At 28.1% G+C, this 14,115-nt stretch overlaps 1 pseudogene; it reads right to left on the minus strand.

Moving 5' to 3' along the window:
• Positions 1-11,176: 11,176 nt before the first annotated feature.
• On the minus strand, positions 11,177-13,630 carry LOC107902690 (two-pore potassium channel 3-like; annotated as a pseudogene).
• Positions 13,631-14,115: the final 485 nt, after the last annotated feature.

The raw sequence follows: 14,115 nt of genomic DNA on the forward strand, positions 1-14,115 counted from the left end.
GACGACAATAACATTTCATGGCCTAATCTGGAGGGTTTTTATTAATGTATTAGATACATAATACATATATTGTGTACGATATTATAATAAACTAAAACTGGAAAGTGAAAAACGACAGCACTGAAATTACTACACGACAACCCAAACTCATCAGTTTGCCAAAGAATTAGTCAGAAACATCAAGCTTTGAAAACAAAAAGGATCAATGCCATAAAGGTTGCTTTAACATGTAAATTACTTGTTTTGTCTACATTTTGATCCCATCACTTTAACACCACTCAAACAAAGAAAAGACACCTGTGTGCATGCATCTTCGTATGTAGTAATAAAACTATATTCAGACAAAATGAAAACAGTCAATTAGGAAAAAAAAAACCACAAAATTATTTATAAATAGTACTTAAAAGATTTAAAATGAGATCAACTTATAATAAACTAATTAAAAGCTTTGTCTTATTCCTAAGTGAAAGCTATAGAATAAGTTAATGGAGCCGTAATTTGTGGCTAATTGTTTGCTTAAACTTGAACCTTGATAACCTGTCATTGTCATAGCTTTTGATTTATTACAAGTCAAATTATTCACTTGGTTCCATCTAATTCAAATGTTTTTGATAATAAAAAATATAATTTCAAATTTAATTTAATTCGACTCATAAACAACTTCAATAACATAGTGTTTCATCAAATAATTTATTATAATAAGTTACATTTTGATTAAAACCAAGTTGTCTAGAAATCTAGACCATTGACTCCTCCTTTGGGTTCTTTTTAGTGAAATAATTAATTGATCATATCAATCAAATATTCAAAGGGCAAAGGTCCATTTTCTATCTAATATGGAATGACATAAATCTACCCACTTCTTAAATTTGTTAGTTGTTGAGTGACAATTTATATTATTTCTTTTTAATTTGATGATATCATGAAATAATAATAACTAGCTTAGAGGAAGTTACCCATCCATGACATGACATGACATCAACTAAAGTTCCAATTTTTTTTTAGTAGGTCTTACCATATAGAAAATCATCATCAATGCAAAATCCATCCGTTTCATTACATTTAAAATTAATAGAGAGAAAAAATCATAAGGATGAGTTTGGATGTGTGATATATTTATATATAGTTGTAAAAATAGCGGTGACGATAAGACTAGATATAATAGTATGAGACAAAAAAAAAACTAAACACACCACACCACACCTCAACGCTCATCTAAATTCATTTTAAATTTGATTAACAAATTTATACGAATGGTTTGGGAATTCTATCTTTTTAGAATCCAAAATAATTTATTTGGAATTCCAAATTTTAAAAAAAATATTTTAACCCTTCAAGATGTTAACTTTTTTTTATGTGAATTGTCACGTGTATATTACGTAAGCAATTGATTAATTTTTAAAAATTTTAAAACTAAAAAAATAAAAATATTAAAAAATTTAAACTTATTAAAGAGTATAAAAATATTTTTAATATTTTTATTTTTTAAAAAATTAATTAATTACTAACGTAGACTACACATGAATTGCCACGTGTATTCCACATTAGTAAAGTTAACATACGTTAAATTTTCTATCCATTTTGGGTAATCTGAAAAATAATTCAAATTCAAAAGTTAAAAGAGATGAGAATTTATATGCAAAGCTAAAATAATATTTTTTTTATAAAGTTAGAGAGTCAAATAAGTCATTAAACAATTATTTTAATTATAATTGTAATCTTCAACTAAATCAAAATAAATTTAGATATAACTTATATATTAGTGAGATTTTATTCATAATAAATATAAAGAGAACTTGTATATATTTTACATAAAGAAATACTCCAACATGTAGTCTTAAAATTTTCAAAAATTTTAGGATTAGTTTGGTTTTAGAAAATATAAGCCATTTTCATTTCCATTCTCTTGAAAAATAGAAAACATTGAAATAAAAAACATATTTAATGTAAAAACTAGAAAATTATATTTAAAAAAAATAAAAATATGAAAAATTAGAAAGAAAAATATTTTCATCATTTTCTTTAAATATGTTTTGGAAAAATGGAAATGATGAACACCATTTAAGAAAGAAAATACCTCTCATTTATCCTGCTTCAAATCCGCTTTGAACTTTCTTCTTCCAAGAAAAGTGGCTACAAACTTAATAGCCTAACATTACATTGGAGCACAATTTGATGCAGGCTGAGCTAGATATTAAATAAAAATAGTAATTTTTTTAAATAAAAAAATATTGATAAGTTTAAAATAGACTTAAGTTAATCATTTACAAATATGAGTAGATTTGGATAAAATTACAAGCTCATATTTTAATCTAATTAAGGGTTCGTTTGTTTACATGTAAAGATTTTACTGTAAATATTTTCTGCATTTTTTTGTATTTGTTTCACAGAAAACAACTTGGTCAACGAAAAATAACTTACAGATCAACGTAAAATAAACTTTTTTTTTTGTAAAATGACTAACCCTTTTGAAAAGGGTAAATCATCTTCTGGAAAAGAGCTCCTCTATAGATAATTTTATTTTTATATAAAAATTAACTTAAATCAAACTTAATATTATGATACTGATGATAAATTTTATTTTTATTTTTAAAATATTAATATAAAATATTATATTTTTAAATATTATTAAATATACATATTTAATTATTTATATTTAGTCATATAATAAATTATTTAATATTTTAATTTTATTTTAATAATAATTTTTTAAAATAATAATTTTAAACAATATTCTTCACATATTATTGAAAATATTTAATATTAATATTTCAATAATAAATATTTATTACAATTATAAATATATTAATAATAAATGTTTTGTAGTATAAAGGTTAAAATATGTCATAAGTCTATATGCTATTCACAAATTTGTAATTTAGTCTCTATACATTTATTTTTAAGAATTTAGTCACTCTACTTTTCAAATTTGAAAATCAAGTCCAATTGTTGACATTGTTAATTTTCTTTTGTCAAATTTGTTAATATCACATTTTTAAATAAAAAATACTCAATTGGTAGTCATGTAACTAAAAGATGGAGTCGTAATGAACCTAAATTTAATAAAATATTTTTATTATATGTAAAAACAATATAAAATATAAATTTATAATGGAATAAGAAAATTTCAAACGTATGTTTGTTTTATTGAAAACAATTTTTATGAAATATTTTTAAGAAATCTGTCAAACACTAGAAATTATTAACTTTTCTAGGAAAGTAAATTATTTTTCAAAAATAATTTTTAAAAATTATTTTCAAAACATAAAGTGTGTTAATATCACGCGTAAATTCGACCCGAACTTAAATTCACCCATTAACACCTGTATCTCCAACTCAAACGGTGATTTTAAATTAAAAAAAAAAAACAATGGTAAACAAATAGCTTTTCAATCTAAATCCTGTTTTTAATTCAAAAATTTAACAGAAACAGAAAAAATAAAATTTTGTAACTTTAATCTTTGCAAATATTGTTTTGGTTGAAATTACTTTGTATCCTCGTTAAAGAAATCTAATATATCTTCTATTTTATAAAATTATATTTAAAATAATTATTTTAAATTTATAAAAAATATAAATATTATCAAAAATTTCAAAAAACACAAATTGTGTAGAAATGATCAGAGTGTGTAACCAAAACGAATAGTTTCGTATTTGAGTTAAAGAACAAAATACTATATTGAAAGTTGAATTTCTTTGCTCATTTTCAACTATAAATGGTCAAAGGATTAATATAATATGGTATCTCAAGTCAAAAAAATTATCAATGCAAAGGGAAGAAAAAAACAGTAAAACATAATTTATATTACCCTACGTCATGTATGTGTATATAATACTATACATATAGTTTCGTAATTTTTTAAATTTCATAAAAAACTAGATATTTCATAAAGAAATACTATGTTTTTAGAATTTAAAATTTATTTATTATACCCTTATTAAAGTACAATTAATTAAATTAGAATGTTCAATCTTCTTTTCTTTGCAACTCAGTAGTACATTTTACGTTTATTTATAAGACTGGCAAAATATTGACTGTCCCTATCAAATTTTCAATTTAGCAGAGGGCAGGTTTTTGGTTAGGTGTCTACACAGAAAAATAAATCTTTTCGATGTTGACCCATTTATTTATTTATTTATCAAATTTACAAAGTTGCCCCTTAATTGCAACTTCCCCTTATAATTTTAAGGCATAATAACTTATTTAGTCCTCCAACTTTATAAAAATAAATCATTTTAACATTTTATTTAATTTTTTATTTTTTTAACCCTTAAATTTGAATTTTTATCGAATCACCCTAAAATGAAAGGAAATTTTAACGTTTTCTAATTTTACTGACATGACATACTCCTGTATTGCTACATGGATAACACATTAATATTTATTATTTATTAAATATTAAAAAACCAAAAAATATTTTTAAAAAATTTAAAATTATTAAAATTAATAAATGTTAACATGTCATCTACGTGTATGCCACATCAATAAAGCTAATAAATATTAATTTTTTCATTCATATTAGGGTGTTTTAATAAAAAATATAAATTTAAAAGTTAAAAGGAGACAAAAAGTTAAATGAACGACTAAAATAACATTTACTATAAAATTAAAAGGCAAATACCTAACTCCAATAATATGATTCTTGTACATATAATCAGATAATTGTTATAAATAGTGCTAGATATAAGTTGAGGGATATTCCAAATTCCAATAAAAGTGAGTTCAAATTTATGTTTTAATTTGCAATAAAATATATCCTAAGTATGTGAAATCTAAAAGGTTATGAATTATTTCCCCTTTTCTCCTACATTCAAACATCCCTTTCAATCTTTTTTTTTTTTTAAAAATTAGAATTTAAGTTTTAGTGACATACATAAAGCATGGACAAATCTAGTGGACCGTATAGGGGTCATGGATACTCCAAAGATTTTAATTATATAGTTTTATTACATATAAATTCTAAAATCCGATCATTTACCACCATGACTTTCCTTTTACGTCTTCGTTTTGATCCATTCGGCTTCATTAAATTTCTTTGAGATTCATTGGATGTTATCCCAAATATAATTTGGAACGTATGTTTAATAATAAAATAGGTGCATGCATTAATTAGATTTGGCGCAAAGGAAAATATATATGAAGTACAATTAGGAATAAGTAGTTCTCAAATGCTATAAATAACACAAGGCTTGCGTAACGCCAAGTTTGCTAATATATATTGTGACTGTAGCAGTTGTTGAAGAGTTACATTAACATTTAACATCTTCCCTATTTTGTTGTTTTATTCGGAGGTAATTTTAATTTTCGTGGTGGTTATTATTTGTATTTTGTTTTTTTTTTGTTTGTTTTCTTATTGTCTAATAAATTTTCAGTTTTAAAAGTTTTTGTTTGCTATTGTAGCAGGTTTTTTAATATTTCTTATCCATGTAGTCTTATTTTTACAAGTGATTTTTAGGGATGATTTTGTTATCATCCTCTACAGTTTAGTGGATGCTTGATTTTTTTTTTGTTGATTTTTGCCCACTGCTTTGGGCCATTTAGAATTGATTTTATTATCGTATTAAATGCTTGCAATCACTCCAGATATGTCGTACTTGAGTTGTGGCAGAGCCAATTATTAACGTGCCATAATATTCTATTAATGTTAAGGCTAAAACTATTATTGTATTGATGAAACTTGTCTTTCACCATTAACGACGTATATTTATTATTTTTTTCTCAAATTATATTGACACATTCATAATATGAAATAATAAATTTCTCTTTCAAAACATCGTCCCTATTTTTAATAATTTTTTAAGTCTAACTTTTTTTAAAAAAATTGTTGTAATTATATGGAATCTCACTGTTTAACGACATAATCGACATGTTAATGATGATTAAAGCAACTCCAATAATATACGAATAAATAAAGTAATTTTCTTTTTGTCACATTATTTGTTTACTTAAAAGAAGGATGAATAATAATGGATTTCGAGAAACTTCAATGTTAGTGGGGTTTGCATGGAAATTATGTTGGAAATGAGTATAGAATTCATATGACACTGAAAGCAAAAACAATATGGAATTGCTTATTTTAAGTCTTATTTATTATAAGTCTGGTCAATTTCTCTTAAATATAAATATTTTTTTTCCAATTCTCTAATCTCACAAATTTGTGTCGACAAAAAAATAAAATTCCATAAAAATCTGAAAAAAAAAAACACCCTTTGTTGCAGTGTAAAGCATCCCAAGCTTAGTTGAGTTGGAGCATATATAATTCTGATAATGTGAAAAGGTCTTCCTACACTGTTTGATTCTTTCAATCGGTCAAAAACAGTTTTGACCGGTTCTATTCTAACTAATTAAGCTAAGTGTCTATTTCTCTACAAATAATTCATTCCCACCTTCATAAGTTATTTTACTAATTTAATTACTTATTATTTTTTTAATAATCTGTCCCACCATTTTACCAACTACAATTGCTTTATATTTTTATTTTGAAAAAAAAAAAAGAAGAGAAGGAATCTATCTCTTTCTCCTTTTTAATTTTAAAGAGCATGGAGATTAGGATTCAAATTTAGGAGATGTTATTTATTTATTAAAAATATATAAATAGACTTTCACAAATTTCTTGAGTTGACTTGGCAATGCTGCAATGCATATAATAATCAATAATTTTAATTTATATGGCACATTGCTAAATCAAATTCAAGGTCTTTGTCCCATAGTCAAGTTCACTGCTGAAGACAGTCCTGTCTATTTCACTACAGCTCAGAAAGGGTTTTGCTTTGGTTCTCCAATTTTAGTCTCTAAAGATATGGGTAAAAAAAGATGGAAAAGTAAAAGGAGATTGAGATTAAGTGGGGACTATGCATTATGTATAAACTTTTTGAGTTAGGGTTTTGGTTTATCCAGCATCAGAAAGCTAGCAAAGGGATTCTTGAGGATTCATAGCTTTTATATAATCAAGTGAACTTTTGAATCTAAAAAATAAAGTTGGCTTTATGGAAGACAAGAACATATGTAGCTACATGTGGTCTAAAAGACCACCTTTTTTCATTCGTTCAACATTCAACAAAGTTTACCCAAAAAAACATTCCACAAAGTTCACTGATTCACTTAATTTTCTCAAAATCATGATATATATAAAAAGATTGCACTCATTCATTCTTCTTCTCATGATGCTCATGTGCAAAAAAAAAAAAAAAAGAGAGGGCTTGACTTCCATGTCAAGTTTCTTAATCTTGATGGGTTTGTTTTTTTCCTACAAATTGATGTTTGTAGGCTAATTGGTATTTTCCTAGCCAAAAAAATAAAAAATAAAAATGCTGAGCAAGGTGTTATCAGCTGGTCCTTTTGAATCAAAATAAGTTGGTCAACAGTTTGAATAATCTTGTTTATGAACAGAAAATGTTGCTTCTGAAACCCACAATTTTAAGGATCTACTGCCGGGCAATGACTGCTAATAGAGTGGGGCTCAAATTTAATCATTCAATCTTTTTCTGTTGTATAGAATTAAGCATAGTGGATATTTGGTGACTTAACCTAAAATTAAGTTTGATGTATAAAACCATTTTGTCCTTTTTCTTTTCATTAATCATACTCAAACTCAAACTTTAAACTAGTAGAGTTTGATTTTAATTAAGTTTGTTATTATTTGTGGAAATAAAATTTTAAAAGCCACTCAAATCAAGCCCTAAATACTACATGAATTAAGTGCATTTACATAAGAATAGCATTTAAACTTTAGTTCAGCTCAGTGTTCTAAAGGTTATTTAAATTTTTTTCTAAGGGAGTTTTATACACTTCTAATAAAATTTATTAATTTCAAATTAAAAAATTTGTTAGTGTCTACTATTTAAAATTAATTATGTGTTACATTCTTAATCCGTGATAATAAAAAATTAAACTATGAAATTTACACATACCATCACAATTCAAGTTAACCATGGCATCAACAGGGATGGGGCACATTTTCAACATTAGTGGCTTCAGCGACAAAACACTAGTCATTAACTTGGCCACTGCAAGATTCCAAGTTATTCTATGATTAATGTCTGCAGAAGAATTCGTCCATTCCGAACATATCCACATGAATCAAGTTGCTGAACGGTTCATTGGGTAGGATTTTTTGACCAATTTTATCCCATTGGATACAACATTATAGGATGGGCAAAAACCAAAAAATTTGAGCTGAACATGCGGTTCATTGGATAGGATTTTTTGACCAAGTTTATCCAATTGGATAGAACATTATAGGATGGGCAAAATCCAAAAAGTTACTTCGAATCACAAACTCTGATTTGCTACATGTATAATTCAACAATCAATCAACTAAACTGCACACTTTTTATTATCGTAGATAAAAATGGAATTTGAGGTTAAATCACAAACTTTCAGGAAAACACATAAATATTGGCATGCCGGCGTAGAAATCTGAAGACGATGCAGCAGAGTAAAGCAAAAAGCCAACCAGGCAACTTCTTAGATGCCCAATATTTAACCAGGATTGTGAGTTAGTCATAATTCTTGCAAAATATAATGGAGAGTAAGCAATAGTGCGACACCTTTCTCCTATTATAGTTCAAGAAGGATGAGGCCATTAAAATTGGTGTCCAAGCTCTGGATTTGAAACTTCCTTGGGAGAGATTGAGATCCTTAAGGTATAAGTAGGGCCGTTCACTGACCTGCTGTTTATGCTAAAGCAGAATCCTCCATCCCCTGGAGATCCAACTGCCATTTTCTTGCCAAGGTGAAGGAACTTTGTCATTTTAGCATGCAATGTTATATCATCGAGGAAATGTTTTCTTATTAGACTATGTGTTGTAGATGCTCTAAATTTATGTTTTCACAACTTAGTCATGTGATCCTCTGCATCTATAGTGTGTAAGTTGGATTTTTTAGTAGCAAATGGTCGAATGAAAAATGGAGTTTATTACTGCATACAGGTAAACAAATGTGTTGCATCGTAATGTTCTCAAGCAGAGCATTTTTTCTTTCGGTATCCACTGACTAATTCACCTCACCACGAGTGCTTTTTAAAGTTGTAAACAGTTGGTCATAAAATGTACTCCACCGAACTCTTGATTTTATGATTAAAGGAACATCTCATGTAAGAAGCACTTTAATATCTCTCCTACATTGATATTTCGGTTCTATATTATATATCTGCCTTAGTGAACTTTGTATTTGTCCTTTTTAGTCTTTTTGGCTTTTGAAGTTATTTTTGTTCTTTTTCTTAATATTTTCTTAATCCAGTTTTTGTGCATTATTGATGTTACAGTAATGGTGTTTCAAAAGCAAGTAAAAAGAAGAGGTTTTTTCTTGTGCTCATCTCATAAGCTTGTTGATATCAAGACAGCGTGCTCTTTTCTTACTTTAATGAATTCAACTTTATTTTTGTACGTTTATTTTAGAGCATGATACGTTAAGTCTCTGCACCAAATTTTGACTTACAGCTGAAAGTAGGGTTTTACAAGATTAGTTGTCCTTGAGCTGAATCTATAGTTAAAGCCGTCGTTCAAAGACGTTTAAACCGTGACAAATCCATCACTGCCGCTTCGCATGCATTTTCAAGATGAAATTATTAATAAAATAAAAGGGATAATGACATATTTGCCCCCTGAACTTTGGATAATCTTCTAATGTGGTATTTTTACTTTCAAAATGTCTATTTTGATACTTGTACTTTTGCACTGTTAATCAATCTAGTACCTTTGACAGACGACGTTAGTTTCTTACATGGCGAGAAATGTGGCCCAGCTATAAGGTTCCACATGTCACATTTTCCAGAAAATATTTTATTCCCAAATAATGAGAGGGACCTCAAATTAATTATACCAAAAAATATCTTAAGCAAAAAAGAAGTTTTTGTCATATTTTCTTTATTTGAAATAATGCATCAGGACCTAAGATTAAATAATCAAATTTTTTTTTTTTTAAAATCTTCACCTTTTTTTTTTATTTTTTACCTTCAAAACTAATTATTTTTAATTAAAATAAATCTGGGAAAATCTGAATGCTCTTAAAATAAATCTTTAAATCTCAAATAAAATATATTTAATTTAATTTAACATAATTAATAATAATAATTTTAGGAAACATAATTAAAAATGAAAATCCAATTTTTTTCTCTTTTCTTGTTCTCCTTTTTTTGTATAAATTTCCCATAATTTTGATAGTTAATAATATGGTTAATTGTATATTGACGCAATTAATCTTTTTGGTATAATTTACATTTTCTCATCATTGAAAAATTTATTTATCCATGTAGATGAAAAGTAAAAAGAATTTGCTAGAACAAAACTATTTTTTATGGGTGAGTATTTGGTAAATTGAACAGTATATTTTTTTTATTCTATAAATACTTTTTTAAAAAATGATATGTGTCTTTTCTTTTTAAATATCTATTTTTTAAAATTTTTTTATTTTATCCTATAAAACATTGGTCAACTCCTTAACTCTATTAACTCTACTTGTGGAGTCTAAAAGTGTACCAAATATTTTCCCTTCTTTTATTTGTATTTAGGATTAACATTCAAAATGAATATATTTCTTTGTTATAAATATTTTTGAAAATGTATTTTTTCATACACTTAAATTCATACCTATAATCTAATGAGGAAGATTTTACAAATTTTTACATCATAATCTTGAATCCCAAGTTGTAGCCTATTGATTGGGTGTTTACTTTTTCTAAAATAATCTGGATTCAAATTACAATTATATAAAAAATATACAAATTATTTTTAAATATATTTAATATCAACCAAAATGTGAGCAAATTAGATTAATTCAAAGATCTGTTAATAATAAAAAATTTAATTCTGACTTTCTAATTTATATTAAATATTGTAAAATAATTTACCGGACAATAACATTTTCATCTATTAGAAATCATTATTTTGATATTTTTTATTTTTTATTTGATTGAAATCACTCCAATTGAGCTATTGCGTATTTACTGAAAACTTCATTGGAAACAGGAAACTTACTGCACGCTTTCAAATTCAATCATATTGACTTTATGATAAAATCTTAACAACAATTTTATATGTATTTATTGTTTATTAAAATTGTAAACTTTATTCTTTCTCTAAAACTAAATTAATGAGGCGTCACCCATTCAAACTGCCATTTGTTAAACAATGAAGTATGGCACTTAATCTCCTTACTTTGGTTTTTTTTTTTTTAAATCTTATATTATAAACTGTCAGCATCAACAAAGATCACCTACTTTTTTGACCGGCTTTACTCCAAAAATAAATCATCTAAACATGCATAACGGTTCGTATAATTGCTTGCCGCTCACAAATGAACATACATAATGGTTCGTATAATTGCTAGCCTCGTTTTATGACATCTCCTATGGCACCTTCATTCTATTGTTACAAGTTTACCCCATCGAGTAGAACATTACAGTCTGAGCAAACTCCTGAAGAGGATCAGCTAGACATTCATAATGGTGTATAATTGCTTGCCTCGAATGCCAACCAATCAACTCACTTATGACACTTCCCTTGGCACCTTCATTATATTGTAAGGAAGATTATAGCAGCTAGGATTCTTGCATACTAATGATAACTCTCCACGAGATCAGCAAGAGTTATCTCCACGAGATCAGCAAGAGTTATCTTCCCGCAGTTGCCGATATCCAGCCTATCAAATGTCTCGCAGATCTGCATGATGTCTTTTTTTGATACCTTCCTCATCTCCTTGAGCTTGTATATCACAAACTCTAATTTGCTGCATGTATAATCCAACAGTAATACTTAACAATTAATCAACCAGACCACGCACTTGTTAGTATTGTAGATGAAAATGGAACCTGAGACAGATTTAGTAACTTAAAGCATAACACAATACTATTGGCATGCAAATTACCAAAAACAACATTTTAAGATGCAAAATATCGGAGGATAATGCAACAAAGTAGGTCTGAGATAGCTTATGAGCATATAAGCAGCATGGCAAGAAGTAGAGCAGAATAAGCAGTGGGCTTCAGTTTGTCCACAACAAAGCATCTTGAAGAACATGAAAATTTATGTAGGACATTCTAGGCTTCTGAAATTAGCAGGTCATTTATTCAATTCTTTTCGTGGCGATTTTGAGAATGTCTGAGCAATGGCTAATAAAAATTTTACATAATTATCATAATTTAATAGCAGAATATGAAGAAATGAAAACCACTTCCATTTGTAGAGGTTATGTGTTAAATGCATTTTTGAACTACTGAGAATCCCATTTATTAGTTTTACAAGCTTTCACTAAATAGATTTGTTCTAGGATAAAATATGAACCAAGCAACTAACAAGACTACAACAAGTATATCAACCTTTCAACGTCTATGCTTCAAGAGTTCACAATATGAAGGTGGGCAATTATAGTAGTAACCAAATTTCGTAAAAAAAGAAAACAACATACCTCACAAAACCATTGTTATCAATATCAGCAGCAAGAAACTCCGAAATGGTCAGATCATGGCCAAGCACCCATTTTGTCATCTTCCTGTGCCTCTTATCCACTCTAGCCTCAGCCAAATATAGAAATGCTCGAGCGACGGCCAGAGTTGAAACGAACAACCAAATAGTAGCAAAAAGCCGACCAGGCAACGTCCTAAATACCCGATCACCGTACCCGACAGTCGTGACCGACATAACAGAAAGGTAAAAAGAATCCAACCATCCAAGACTCTCAACAAAATGCATAGCGCCGACACCAATTCCAATACAAAGAACCACAACTCCTAACGCCAATTCCACCTTCATTCTTATCCTCATTCTCCCCTTGTTCACATCAATTATGTAAGACCTAGTAGAACCCTTCTTTTGACCTCCATGTTGAACGGTTCTCAACAAGTAATTCTCTTGCAAATCAAGCATATAACTAACCATACCACTAAGCAAAATATCGATAAAACCAAATCCAACCAGCACAAATAGTATTGAAAACAATTTGGTAGTCACGCTATTAGGAGTGATATCCCCATATCCGATTGTGCACATTGTGACGATACAAAAATACAGCGCATCAACAACGGATGAGTTTCATGACCCACAAAATTAGAACGGTTAAACCAATATATGATAACACCCAATGACAAATACAGTAGCAAAAACACAAAAGCTTGCCTTACAATCAATGGAGAACCAAATTGAGGCTTGGGAATTGTAGGGTGGATGACATCGTTTAAAACTGCAATGGCAGGTGCTGTTTTGGACCTGTGGTGATTGGTTTTTTCCCATGGGAAGTTTGGGTCAGTTGCACATGATGAGGCTGTTGAATTTAGTTGGTTTTGTTGTGGTAAAAGAGGGTCCTGGAGAGTTGTAAGAGAGGAACTAAAGGAATCAATGATTAGAGATGATTCAGTGGGAGAAGGGAAAGAGGAAGGAGAGGGACCAAATATGAGCCTATCTTTGAACTCAAATGGGGTTAACGGAGAAGGTATAGATACTAATGAATCATTTTCTGGGAGCAAAGAATCATTTTCCATGCGAAAATCCACTGAAAGCCCCCAAAAAACGAAATCGATGAGAGCCTTTTTAAGAATATCCGTACAATTAAAACGAGAACTCGCGCTTTTAATTAGCAGTGTTTTGTGTGTATAAGAACAGACGGAAGGGAGTTTTCTGCTCCATGCAAGACATAGAAAACGTGCGTACCTTGTATTACATATTGTAATCTAATATATGAAAAAAAAGGTCCGAAGTTACTTGTTAGTTTACCTCGATTCGACGTGTCCTCTTAGATTCGATTTAAGACAAGGAACATGCTACAAAACGGTGTACACCGTAGCTGTTGCTCCACTTCCAACTGGCATCGCGTGTGAAGTTGGACTTTGGTATGGATTCAAGAATCCGACAATTAAGAGAAGCTGTCACCTAAATAAACAAAGCATGACCCATTTCCTATAGTCGATTATAGGATACGATCTACTATTATGACATACTCATTAAAAATTTTAGGTTAGAAATCATATTTATAAAAAAATTATGTATAAAATCAATATAAATCTAGTTGAAATAGTAAAATTAAAGATTTAGAAAATTTGATATTTTAGATTCAACTCACTGTTTACAAATTTTTTTCTTGATTTATTTTGGGTTTTAATTTTAATTTTTAATAAATTATAT

Source organism: Gossypium hirsutum, chromosome A05 (assembly GCF_007990345.1).
Source record: "Gossypium hirsutum isolate 1008001.06 chromosome A05, Gossypium_hirsutum_v2.1, whole genome shotgun sequence".
Classification (NCBI taxonomy): Eukaryota; Viridiplantae; Streptophyta; class Magnoliopsida; order Malvales; family Malvaceae; genus Gossypium; species Gossypium hirsutum.